We start from the raw sequence: 13,222 nt of genomic DNA on the forward strand, positions 1-13,222 counted from the left end.
TCAATGAAACCGATTTGCACTGAAAGAATTGTAAAAAAAATAAATTAATATGATATTATGTCTTATTACAGCTCCTTTTTATCCAGGAAGAATCCAGCAAAAACTGTTCAATTTTTTTCCAGATGAAATCTATTACATGTATTTCTTCTAGATATTGTTAAAAACTTTCTGGATATACATATAGTAGACCAAAAAGCTTGTATGGTAAAATATTCCCGAGATTTGTACGCAATTTTTGTTCTTTTCCTCCTATTTTTACTTAGGGATATTCTTGTCACCATCTTCCACTTTTACTTAATTTGCTTAATCAAATAATTTTGACATTTTGAGTCAAAAAATATTACATTTTTACAGGCTAGATTAATTTCTTTAGAATCTTCCTTTTAGAATATTTCCTATAATAGAACAACATTCATAGCCAGGCATTTATTTCCATTCTAGTTTACTCTAGTTATAAATCAGCGGGGTCCGGATTCGAGCGTCGCGCAGATATGGCGTCCGGTGGATTATGGCGCGAAAAAACGGTCACGTGAAAATAACACAATTTTCGTCAATATTGTGACATAACTTCCATTACTTATACTAATTGTGTCTTTTGGATCGTAAAAACAAACTCTTGACACTCGTACGGCAATCAAAAGAGAGCTTTTTGTTTCCCACATTCAGACGCCATCTTGGATCTGCGCAGTGGGAACCAATTTTACCGCACATCTGGACCCCGCTGATATAAATGTAAATTTAATTTAATTAAGCTATCTTCAAGCATAACTTTTCTTGATAAACTAGCAAATTCAAAGCAAAAGCTACATGATAAACATATCAAAACAAAGTGAAACACAACACGTTCAGGGGAAAACAATAAAAATCCGGAAAACTTGTAAGTGCTTTCGAGAGAGCAGCTCTAAAAGGTCAAGAGTTGTCTGGCTCATTTTGAAAACGATCCGTGGTGGAAAAGTTAAAGTGCTGTGTAGCTTGCGATTTCCCGTAAAAAGGGCTTCTTTCTGTTCGGGCCCACGGGAGAGCTGTTCTCGCAATTAATTAATTACTCTGGCAAATTTCCCTGGCTGGATTGCACTTTGATCTCGACGACTCGTGCGCAACAGTTTGCTCCAACTTGAACGCGAGCGCGCACGTACAAGAGAAAATCTAATAAACTACTCGACTAGGCGTTACAGAATCACTTCTCATGGGTTTGATTGAACATTTATTGAAAGCAATTCGCAGGAATAGTTCTAAATAATAATGCATATATTCTAATATGACAGAAATAATCAGAGTTTGACTAAAGGGTAGACGCACAGACGAAGATCGCAAAAAGACTGTCTACTGTTTTTTTGCTTTCGGAAATAATCACGATTTTCTACATTTATTATTGATACGCATGAAAAACAGGAAAATCCTCTGTTCTATTTCTATTGGTTAAATAAATAAAAATTTACCATATGGAAAGGAACTCTTTGTAATTACATTTTGTGACGTTCTTAGGTGTAACTTATTTTTCCAGAGCTTCCCACCACAAGATTATTTAACTGTGGACATTCAAAGCAACCAATTAGGAAATTAAAATTACTATTTAAAATTTGTGCCATCATCATTTACATTGGCCTAAACGAGTCATTTTCACTCTAAAAATGAAAAGAAAATAAATATCGGGGTCAATTTGAAAAGATTTCATCCCCTTTAAAAATTTAACTTGCACTTCTATTAGAAAAAATACATTAAATTTTTATGATCTTGTAGATATTCATTTCACTGCATGCTGCTTTAATTTACTAAAAGTAATATTTTAGCAATTTAAATGTCTTTTGTGTATTGTTCCTGTTTGATTTTCATTATTTATTCATTGGAAAACTAACAGCAATATTCATAGAGGGCGGAAATTTAAATCTCCACCCCGCCATTAGTGCCTCATCACTTTGATGCAGCCGTACGGATGTTGAGATGCACGTGACGTGAATGCGTTCAGCAGTAATTACGTGCACTTTGGTACATACGCAGTAGTTCAAAGCAAGCAACGTGATCTCGCCCCATTATTGGTAAAAGCACTTACTGCATTAAGCATCCATTAAGATCTTCCTTGAAAAAATAAAAATATCCACACAGCTTGTTTTCCAGAGCGATGCAAATTTTGTGCCACTAATTTAAAAACAAATTGGAATGTAATGAAAAAGGTTGTGTATTTTAGTCTTGATTTTTTCTGAGCTTCAAAACGTCCTGGGAAGATTAAATAAGAACAAATCAAGCAAATTTTAGCCATTTAAACCACACTTACAGTTGAATGAAATCGTCTAAAACTGCTAAGCCAAAACGCAACTTCTAAACTTCTGATTTTCTAAAACGGCATTTTGCCCAATTCCTCTTGACGTCCTCTAGGTGTCTGAAGGGGTGTTGGGGTAGTACCACCCCTTCAACTCTCTTTCTACATCTTGAAAAACATCAATATACGTTTTTTATAGGTTTAGCACCTCCCATTTGGTAACGGAGTATCACTCTCAAACCATTTTAATTTATTAATTTTGTGGAATGGAGTGGAATTTTTGCAGCACTCGAGATTTGTCCGACACGCCGCTTATGAATGATTTGACTATGCTGCAAGAACAAATGAAAACACGAAATCTCGGGTTATATAATTGTTGTAGTTACAAAAACTTGCCACTATAGTCTCTTTTTAATGAGTTAAATTGAAGATAAAATCACAATTCTAACAGTTAGGGATTTGATTGAGTGAAATTACACGGCCATTATTGAAATAATTCCAAAAATATTATATAACGTTGCACAAAAAACATGGAAAAATAAACACAAATTAATTTGTGTGTTCTAAAAATCTTTATAACCTCTTGTTAAAAAATCTGAGGATGTTATATAACCGTATAAAGGAGCTCTCATAAAATATTTTAGCTCAAAGAAAAACCGGATAAATTCGATTATCTAGTTTTGTCCGGAACTTCGCCATTTGACCTTTATCCTCTCCGTGGCAACGAGCATTATCTATCAGAAAAACATCGCCGGAGGTCCTTCCGAAATAAAGCGTCGCCATATCAAATATGATTCTAAACTCTTTCTAAAAAAGAAAAGCCGCCGCCCTTTTGGCATTTAGCTCCTAATTTTCTTGTGACCTTTCAGACCGCAAATAAAAACAGTTAAATCTCTCCGTGATGAAAGAAAAAGCACGTTTTTTTATCGCAGGGGCTTTTGCAGCGCGTTTATTTATTCATCTGCCAAGTCTCCAGCAAAATGGACAAGAGGGGATTTTGGCCAAGTGCATGCAGTTTCCATAGACCGAACAGATCGATCCGTGTTTCGCGAAGCCCACTCTCGCATTTCCTGCCAATGCTCTGAATATTTGATGTCTGGCGAAAGTGCTCGCAACGTGGACCAACTTTCTACTGTTTATTTACCGAGCGGAATACGTGAGTGGTGCATAAGTGCAGCCGATGGGCCGGTACTCGCGGCCTTTATCATTTAATTGTGCTTCTGGGAAAGCAGCATGTTTATTTCCCCTACGTGCCACGCGGCGCCTCTTAAGTGCAACCACTTTTAGAGGGTTTCTTAAAAGGTGTTGTCTTTTACACCAAGGAAAATATTAAAAAAAAAATATACAGAAGATCATGGCTGTTTTGTGACTTTAAATCAGAGTTTAGCGGAGATGTTTAAAGGACCTGAGATGACGTTTTTCAAGATCCAGAAGGGTTGACGGGGTGGCTCCTCAATACCCCAGTGTCACCCAAGGAACGTCAAGAAGAAAGCAGAGTTTTGGCTAAAAAGAAATCATTCTATTTCTCTTGCAAAATGTTAAACAGAACACCAATTTATTTGTTTCTCCTACAGCATTATTTATGACAGGAAAATAATTAAATTGTACGTTTCTTCGATTTCAAATTTTAAACTAAATTTAAAGACACAAGTTTCAGTAACCTTGGCCTATGGTCTACCACGAGAGGAGTTCGAAGATGCAAGAATTTCCTTTTTACCGCTTTGATAAAAAAATAAATTAAAGTTTCGCAATAACCCAATGGAAAATATGGTTGTTCCTTAGCGTTTTTTCGCTCTATTTCGATGATAAATCACCCAAAAATTTCATCAAGAACCTCAAAATCACACCCGTGCTTGACTTTGCACTTTCTCTTCTATTTAGAAACAAAAATTTAAGTCCTAAAATCCCTCTTAAAAAATCTAAACAGAAAATAACGAGCTCTGCGAAATATTTTTAAAACCTAATGGATTTGTGATGTATGAATGTTTTTCTTCCGATTTTCAAGTATCAAAAATGGCTGTGAGTTCAGCGTTTTCAGCGGAGGTCGAGGGCCACTTTAGTTAAGCCCATGTTGCGAGCAAAATGCAATAGCCGAATCGATTTCAGGCGGCGGCAATCCACACTCTTCTGATGGATCGTTTGCAGCATTTTTCCTGGCATCATTTCAGCCAAAGCACGCCAGCGAAGAGAGAGCGAAAGCGAATTGTTGATGGAGCCTGTGAGTACATACACACCATGTACGCGCCTATTGTTCTTTTCTGCCTGCCGAACGAACGAACGAAGGAACGAAGCAGGCGAACGCCGGGGAAAAAAATTGAAACGTTCCAACCCGACGCCAAAATTGATATTCCCGCCGCGTCGCCGAGTGGTCTGTGCTGCTGCTGCTGCTGCTGGAAAATAAGCAGCAACCATAGCAGCCACAGCCAGGTATGCGCATCCCGTGCTTCCAGTCGCTTCTTTTTCTCTGCTCTTTTGCAGCTGCCGCGCGCGCAAGGCCCAAATGTCAAAGATCAACACGCCGCGATTTGCACTCCGCAAATATCGGAGATTCCCTTTTTTAGCCGGAAAATGATGCCTTATTCTGATCGAAAGAAAATGTAGGTAGCTAGTCCAGAATGGAAAAATTATGGAATAAAAAAGACTGAAAATGCAATTACAGGCTTTTGGAATTCTTTCCAGCAGATAATCATGTAAAATTTTTAAAAATTAATAGATAACTTAAAATTATTTTAATTGTAGTCTACAGCTAAGAGTGGATCTAGTTGATTGCTTGGACAGTCAAAATATGAAACTGCAATAATTTAAAGAGAACACACAATAAAACATTATCATTTTGCTATCCCTAGAATTTTAGTTCTGTTAAATTTGACTGTTTTTTTCTTCTTTATTTTGCACAGGATTATGATTTTTAATCGATTTCATTTTTGAAATAGCTCTGTTTCTCTAGAGCTATTTGATCTTAATTTTTTTACTCTATTGTAGCCTTAAATTTAAAAGGTTGAAAGGGTGAAATTAATTATTCGCTTAGATTAAATTGGATAACCAATTCAAATCCCTGAAACAATATCACTAATAATTATATTCACTAGGCAGAAAGTCATATTTATTCGAAATCAGGCCAGAAAAAAAATGAAAATTACCCTGTGTTTCAGTGCTTCCTCTGTGAATATCTTGAAATGGAAAATACTCTACAATAAATTATCCTATCGACGTCATATTAAATTTAAAACATTTGTGCCCCTTTAAGTTATGCAATCTTTCATTTCGGGGGCATCAATGAAATACTTTTGTTTGATCACCTCCCTAGAAGAAATCAACATATTGAGTTTTAATCTAATCGATTGGCCTTATCCAAACAAGAAATTGAAAAATCCCAAGACATTTTTTACTGTTTTGGATCTTCAATGGTCGAGGTTTTTAAAATTTTTCATCCTCACTTAGAAAAAAAAATCAGCTAGCTCCCCGCAGTCAATCCTCCAAAAATAAATGAATCAATTGTAATAAAATAAAAACAAACAGTTGTCTTTATGGGATTGTTGGCCGTCGTTAAAGTGAAACATCAGGACCGTTAGTGTTCCTGTCTATAGTGAGAGTGCACGACGCAGTTCCGCTCGTTTCGCGTAAGGCGGCTGTCGGTGGTGTTGGAAACGAGATTTTGCTTTCAGCCCCCAGCATGCGTGCACGTCAATTTTGTGTAATGAATTGAAAAGCTGCAGGCACACCGACGGCATTCGAGAGATCCTCTGTATGCGTGCACCACTTGAGACCCATTATCATAAAACGGCAACACACAACGCGGCAGGTGGGCCGGGCTTGCCGCCTCGCCAGAACTGCGCGTCAGGCACGTGTGAGCGAGTGGCACGTTGCTTTCCGCTCTTCTGACTCGAACGAGACACGGCTTCAAACTGGAAAAGTCACTTTTTGTTCTGCTGCGGAAATTTGACTTCGTAAATAATGACTGCTCCTCGCCGAAAAATGGTGTTCAAAAGTTTCCTGGTTAATTATTCAGAGCCCAAGTTTTCTTTTTCCCTGTGTTGCGGTTTTTCGTCCCAGAATTTCAACGTTATATTGCCAGGGAAGTTTTGAAGCATTGATTATATATTGGAGCCATCCATCATATGACGGAGACAGGCATAGCTATACCGAACATAGTCCCTTTTATAAAAAAAAAAATTATTAGGGTTGCGCCTCTGAAATAGCGTTTTCGTCAAGAGGAATGCAGCGTGGTCCAGATTCATGCGTCGCGCAGATATGGCGTCCGGTCGAGGATGGCGCGAAAAAACGGTCACGTGAAAATGCGCGAAAAGAACCAAGTTTTGGTCAATATTGTGACATAATTTGCATTACTTTTACTAATTGTGTCTTATGGATCGTTAAAACAAACTCTTGACACTCGTTCGGGAATCCAAAGAGAGCTTTTTGTTTCCCACATTCAGACGCCATCTTGGATCTGCGCAGTGCGGACCAATTTTATCGCACATCTGGCCCCCGCTGGAAGAATGGTAGTGAATTTCCCCGCAAAATCCTTTAACGCACATACTGATTAGGTCCTAGGATCATGCACAGCTTAAGAACTACATAGGAAGCACTTTATTTCAAGAAAATTAGCCTCAAAATTAGCACTCTTTTTATAACAGAAAATGCAAAAAAAATTTGCAGTTGCGATTTTCATTGAAATTCCGCATTTCCCCAAAAAAAGAATCTGGCTGTCAGAGAGGATTCCAAAACACGTTGCATGAGAAAACATGGTCAAGCGCTATCAATTTCGGAGAAAACTGGCAAAAAAAAACCGCTGCTGGCCAACAGAGGAGGGCGTACCTGCTGTCGCTTCTCGCTTTGTTACACAAGGTGGCCTAATTTCATCAAATTATCATTTTAATTACGTTTTCATTATCAGAAAAATTTGAAATTTTCGCACGTGGTAAGCAATGAATCTGTCTTTGTAAATCAATAAAAAATTTCGTTGTGTTAAGCGGAGTCTGATAGACAAAAGGGTTCGGTTTACCTCTGAAAATCATAGGAATTATTAAAAAGATAAAATTTATTTTTCTGAGATGCCTCTCGAATGAATTAACTTAATTTTGAAGGTATTTTTATTTTCCCAAAAAAATTAAAGGTTCTCTAACGACCAGTTGAAATTTTCAGACGAATTTTGTGCGAAAATAGTAAATTTGAGAAAAATTTGCCTAGTAGGAAAAAAACTGGAAATTTAATCAGCATTCTGAATATTGGCAGTTTTTGAAGCTAATATGAACTGGTGAATTTAAATGAGGCCAAACACAAACCCCTCTCGAAAAGGTGCAATTTTTGAAAATATTCAGAATAACTTTCAAGACTCAACAGCACTCTTTTTTATCTTCTAGCTATTATATTTTCATAACTTTTCTCACCCTGTAAGTGATTAATTTCCTTTGCTAAAAAAGAGAGCGTACTCGGAAAATTCGAAAAAAAAATTGGATTTTGGTGCACTTTTGGGCGGAAATATGCGAAAAAAATTGGTCGATTTTCATGTGATATCATATTTTAAAATTAAAAATAACTTTAAATTCCACTTAAAAAAACGTATTATGGCTTTTATAATTATTGAGACAGTTTAATGTCCCTCGTAATTATTTTTTAAATTAAGAAGTGATGCATCAATTTAAATATTTCATCTCGTTGTACGAGAGTATTTTGCGAAACGATTGCCTATTTGTTAATAGAATTACCTCAAGAATTCAGAGAAATTTCCTGAAATATCAAAGAGCTCGTGATTTACTTTACTTCAAAGGAAATACTGACAAACTTCATTAGAGTAGAACTTAGTTACAGTCAAGACGCATTTGCACCAGCTTGTAATCAACTTTCAGTAGGAAGCCATTTAATTTCAAAGTACAAACTTTTCCACTCCAAGAAATCGCGTTTAAGGATTCAATTCATCGGCAAAGTGGCATATTTCTCACCTCTCTTTGTGCAATATCCGTCAAGCAAATTCAATCAGAATCGACCTAGCAAGCGTGCGCCGCTGATCTAATTGTAAGAGCCGTGTGGCAATCGCAGGCCGAGTGCTGGCGACAGATCTAATTAGCGATTTTTCGCGCTAAGCGCACAACAATGAGACGTGGCGGCTTCCGGTGTCATTAGGCGCGTTATCAATCAAACGCGGCCCACGCCCCACGCCCGTGCCCTTTGTCGGCTCTAGAAATAATAATGATTGATCTAATAAAAACTAGTGGCCGACCGCGGCCATTAATGTTTTGCTGCTCTGCCCGCAGGCTGTTTTCTATCCGCGTCCGCAACGGTCGGCGGTTGCGAGCGACGGATGAGAGCGACGCGCCCTGTAAATCACCGCCCACCCCACACAGCGATGCAATCCAATCCCTTCCTTTTCCAACAATCATATATTGTCTGACAGTACTTGGATGTGCAGACTAATTTTTAGAGCATTTTTTTGACAAAAATGATGACCAGACGTATTTAGATTAATTCTATCCATTTTTTCCGAAATGATCTTTATGCAATAATAACAAATTTTCAGGTGTTTGCAATTTATAAAAATGTTTTTTACAGGTTTTAAAATAGAGTTTTGGAAGGAAATTAATTCCTGTTGATGCAAATTTATTTATTTTAATTTGTCAGACTGTTACTGCATGTAAAACTCCCGCATTCACCGAATTTGAATCAGAATTTCTAATTTTCCCAAGTTTAACAAGACCAAAAAATTTAATTTTGAAGTGTTTTTCTTTGAATACATTTCAAAATTAATAGGTTCAACTTTTGGTTTTAGAATTTCAGATTGTGCAGTCACACACAAGAAATTATAACTGAATGAATTGCAGAGAGTAGAGTAACAATTGTTAAATAAATAAAGAGTTTGATTTAATATCGTGTATTCTGTAGTTTATATGATATTGAAATGCTAAAATTTAAAATATTTAAATTATATTTTTGGTTTATCTATCTTTCAGTCAATTAAAATATTAAAAATAGATCACAAATAAAAAAAAATTATATTTCAAATTATAGTTTTTTTAATAAATAAAAGCACTAAAAGAATCAACAAATAATTTAAATAAATTTTATATTTATAGAAATTCTAGAAATTTGGTATAAAAAACTTTTAAGTTAAATTAACATACCAAAAAATTTTGAAGTTGCAATCAACAAATTGCGACAAAGTATTCGTGGTTTCCCTGATCGAAACCGCGCAATTCTCGGCTGTGGGAAACTTGCGGAACTCGAGTGAAACTTGAGCAAGGAAACAATGGCGATCGAGTCTCTACAGCACTTGTCTCATTTCGATTTTCACACTCGACTGGGAAAAATGAGCTTCTCTCCGCCAGCAAATTAACACAAATAAAATGCTTCCGACTCAGAGAAAAGTGTTTCTGACAGGTATCTCGCCTTGTAATCAGCATTGCAGGATGCTAATTTGCGAGAGCACTTACTTCTCTTTCATTTCATCAAAAGTTGGACGACCGCCGCGAGAGAACGATTTCTCTTATCAAGATTTATTCAGCAGTGCATGACACCTTTCGGGGAAACTCTTTGTTGTGAAATAAAATCATATTTCAAGTAAGGAGACAGCCCTAACCATTGGAAAAGCATGCTAATTTTGCAGATACTTTTCTAAATAAATTAAGTCAACTTTGGCTTTAACTGAATCCTAAGGGATGTGTTCATGCATTGGCAACAATTTAAGGAATTCCCAGGCTTTTGCAACAATGGAAAATTATTTTAATTATTGGATGCCATAAACAATTGATTGATAAACCATTTGTTCAACAATTTGCAATAATAAAAAAGGACCTTCCTACAGTAAAAATAAAAAATTCCAATTTTCTCCAAAATTTAGAGTGCTTGAACATATTTTCTTGGCATATTCCGATTCCTCTCGTCCAACGGTGTATGCAACTTATTGGGGAAACTCTTGGTTTTGAAATTAAATCGGATTTCAAGTAAGGAGACAGCCATTACCATTTCAAAAGCACGCTAACTTTCCAGCCAATTTTCTCAAAAAATTATAGCGCTTCTTAGATCAATTTAGGCTTTAACTGAATCCTAAGGGACGAGTTCATGCATTGGCAACAAGCATTTTCCAGGCTTTTGCAGTATCATTCCTTCAAATCTTTGCAATTTTTCAGTTTTATTGCGTAAAGTGTGAATAATCGAAAAATCAAACTAATGGTGAGCTGATTGGCTCAAATGCACACGAATTCTATTATTCCAAACGTAAGATGATGAGGAATAACATCAGGAAAATTGCTGACGGATCAGTGTTATAAATATCAAATTAAATATTTGGCTACCCTGGCAGTTCCCCTATATACCCAATCTATTATAAGGAGAAATAAATTCCCTCTTCACCAAATACGCAGCAAAATCCAGCCTTTTCCTATATATACCTCTCGTTGATGGTTTTGGTACAGAACAAGCTGTAGTTTTGATTTCTCCACGGGCCACACAGACTCTCGCTTTTGTGACTCGTTTAATCGAGAGCGTGCTGCCTTACGTTTTCTCGGAAGCACGTTTTAATTTCCTAAATAGCGAGGGTGCTCCGCCACCGCCGCCGTCGTCGGCCGCCCGCCCATTCAGCGCATGCATATTCATGGAAAGAGTTGCGCGAATATTATTGTTCTCTCGCGGCGGTAGTCCAACTTAACTTTTGATTTAATGAAAGAGAGGTGCTCTCGCAAATTAGCATCCGCAAGCCGAGATACCTGTCAGAAACATTTTCCTCTGAGCTGGCAATTTTTTTAAAATTTGTGCGTTAGTTTCCTGGTGGAGAGAATTTCATCTTTCCCGCAGTTCAGTGTGAAAGTCGAAATGAGACGCGTGCTGTAGAGATTCTATCGCCGTTGTTTCCTTGCTCAAGTTTCACTTGAGTTCCGCAAGTTTCCCGCAGCCGAGAATTGCGCGGTTGCGATCAAAGAAAACCACGAAAACTTTGATGAAATTTCTTGATTCCAACTTCAAAATCTCTTAGTTCAGTAATCAAGCTTCGCTTTTTTGATTGCAGGTTATGACAATTTTTGAAAATATAATTTTTATAAATTATGGTTCTTGCTATACTTTTATTGAATGTAAATGAAAAAATAATCATTTATATTTTTTAAGTAAATATATTTTTTAATTTTCCACATATTTAACTAATTTATATGATATAAGTGTACACATTTACCAATATTTTGAATTTTATCATTGAAATAAAATATAAATTATTAAATATACATTGAAAACTATTTTTCGTATAAATATAGCTGAACTCATCGGTTAGTATATTTTTGCAAATTCATGCATCTCATGCAGTTGTGTTATTTTTACTTGACAATCGGGGAAACGCCAAGGAAATTGAAGAGCCCAAAGCCCAACCTCAATAATTTACAAACGTAAATTATATTTTGAAATGAAATTTATTTTGCCCTTCCTTAACAATTGGACTTTAAAATTACAAATTATGCAAAAACAATGCTAAATACAACCAAACTGTTTGTAAGAAGTGTACTATAGGTATGTAAGTCGTTATTTTAAATACTACACAATAGTGTGAACATCCAATTTAAAGTTTTTGAACAAGAAAACTATAGCTAAAAGTCTATCTTGGACAAATTCACCTTAATTTAAGATACAGCAGTTTTTCCATGGCATGTTGGTTGTTGTGGTTTATGCATTTTTGAAGGTTTCAGACGATTTTAAGTGTGGATCAATTCGCTTAAATGACATGATGTGCACGTCGAAAAATGTAGATAGTCTTAAGTGTGACTAAAAATTCTGAAATTCAGGGTGCGACTGGATTTTTTGAAAACCTCGTTACTTACCAAGTGCTGGACAAAGAGAGTCATCGGTGTTAAAGGCACTTCTTCTTAGTTCAGTTGTAGGAAACGCTTGTCGGCATTCAACTGTCGGTAATTGCCAATAATTCAATTCTAATGAGCTGTTTTTACTATCTATCTATTCCAAAAATTTGATTTCGTCGTGGTCCCGGCAAAATTGCGCAACGTTCAACAAACACCCAAATTTTAACTGTCGAATTGATTGTTGACCTTTTCTTGCAACAAGAAAATTCGCGTTTGGTTGTTGAAAGTTACGCAATTTTGCCGGGACCAGGACGATTTCTGTTCAAAACGGCGGAAAGGTTCACCATTAAGGCCGCTGATGTAAATTTCCGTTGCTTTCATTGTTATTATATGTATATGTACTTGTGGAGTTTTTTAGTTTAAATAGCAGAATCCAACAATTACTATAAAATGATGCATTTTTGCATTAATTAATTTGTCTCTCTGATTGTGAGCAGTGATGTTATTACAATGTATACTGACCGTTCTCTTTGTCCAGCGCCATTGCCGATTCCAAAAAATCCAACGGCGTTTTGACCTTCAGACTATTTAGCTTTCTTCCAGCCTTTTAACAAATTATATTTTTTGACATCCATATCCATTAAAATCAGGGCTGGCTATCTCCCGGGGAGTTTCCCAAAATTGCAGTGCAGTGGTTTTTTGCGGTATTTACTGGTTTTATTCGGTTTTTTGCACCTCATGGATATATAATGATTAAATTTTCTATATGGAGATTAAAATATCATTGCTTGATTTTGTGCCCATTCGGTGTTTCCACGACGATTGGAAGCTAACTAAGAAAACACCCTCGGCCCCAATATTAATAAATTTCTATTGAGGTGCAACTCAATTTAATCTTCGTCTGGAGAAAATAATATAAGAGCGGATGTAGCTTCGGAGAGGGGCTAAAACTGTTTACAAAACGCTTTCAGGCCGAGTGAGACTTTTGCGTTGACGAATTTCGGCGCGCCGCCGTCGACGAGCGACGAGTGCTCATCTCCTGTCGGAATTGCAGCTATGCGAGATGAAAAGAGGGAACAAAAAGGGAGGAAATTGGCCCGAGGTAAACAGACAGCGCCATACCGACTGCGAAAAGGTGTTTCAGACCGGCTCTCTCTCTCTCGCCCCCGCTCGGTTTTTGCGGCAAAGG

At 36.7% G+C, this 13,222-nt stretch overlaps 1 protein-coding gene across 5 annotated transcripts in view; it reads right to left on the bottom strand.

The window, feature by feature from the left end:
• Positions 1–13,222, bottom strand: part of LOC135935509 (uncharacterized) — a 115,993-nt gene that overhangs the window by 71,150 nt on the left and 31,621 nt on the right. The gene's annotated exons all lie outside the window — the stretch shown is intronic.

This window comes from Cloeon dipterum, chromosome 2 (assembly GCF_949628265.1).
Source record: "Cloeon dipterum chromosome 2, ieCloDipt1.1, whole genome shotgun sequence".
NCBI classification, from domain to species: Eukaryota; Metazoa; Arthropoda; class Insecta; order Ephemeroptera; family Baetidae; genus Cloeon; species Cloeon dipterum.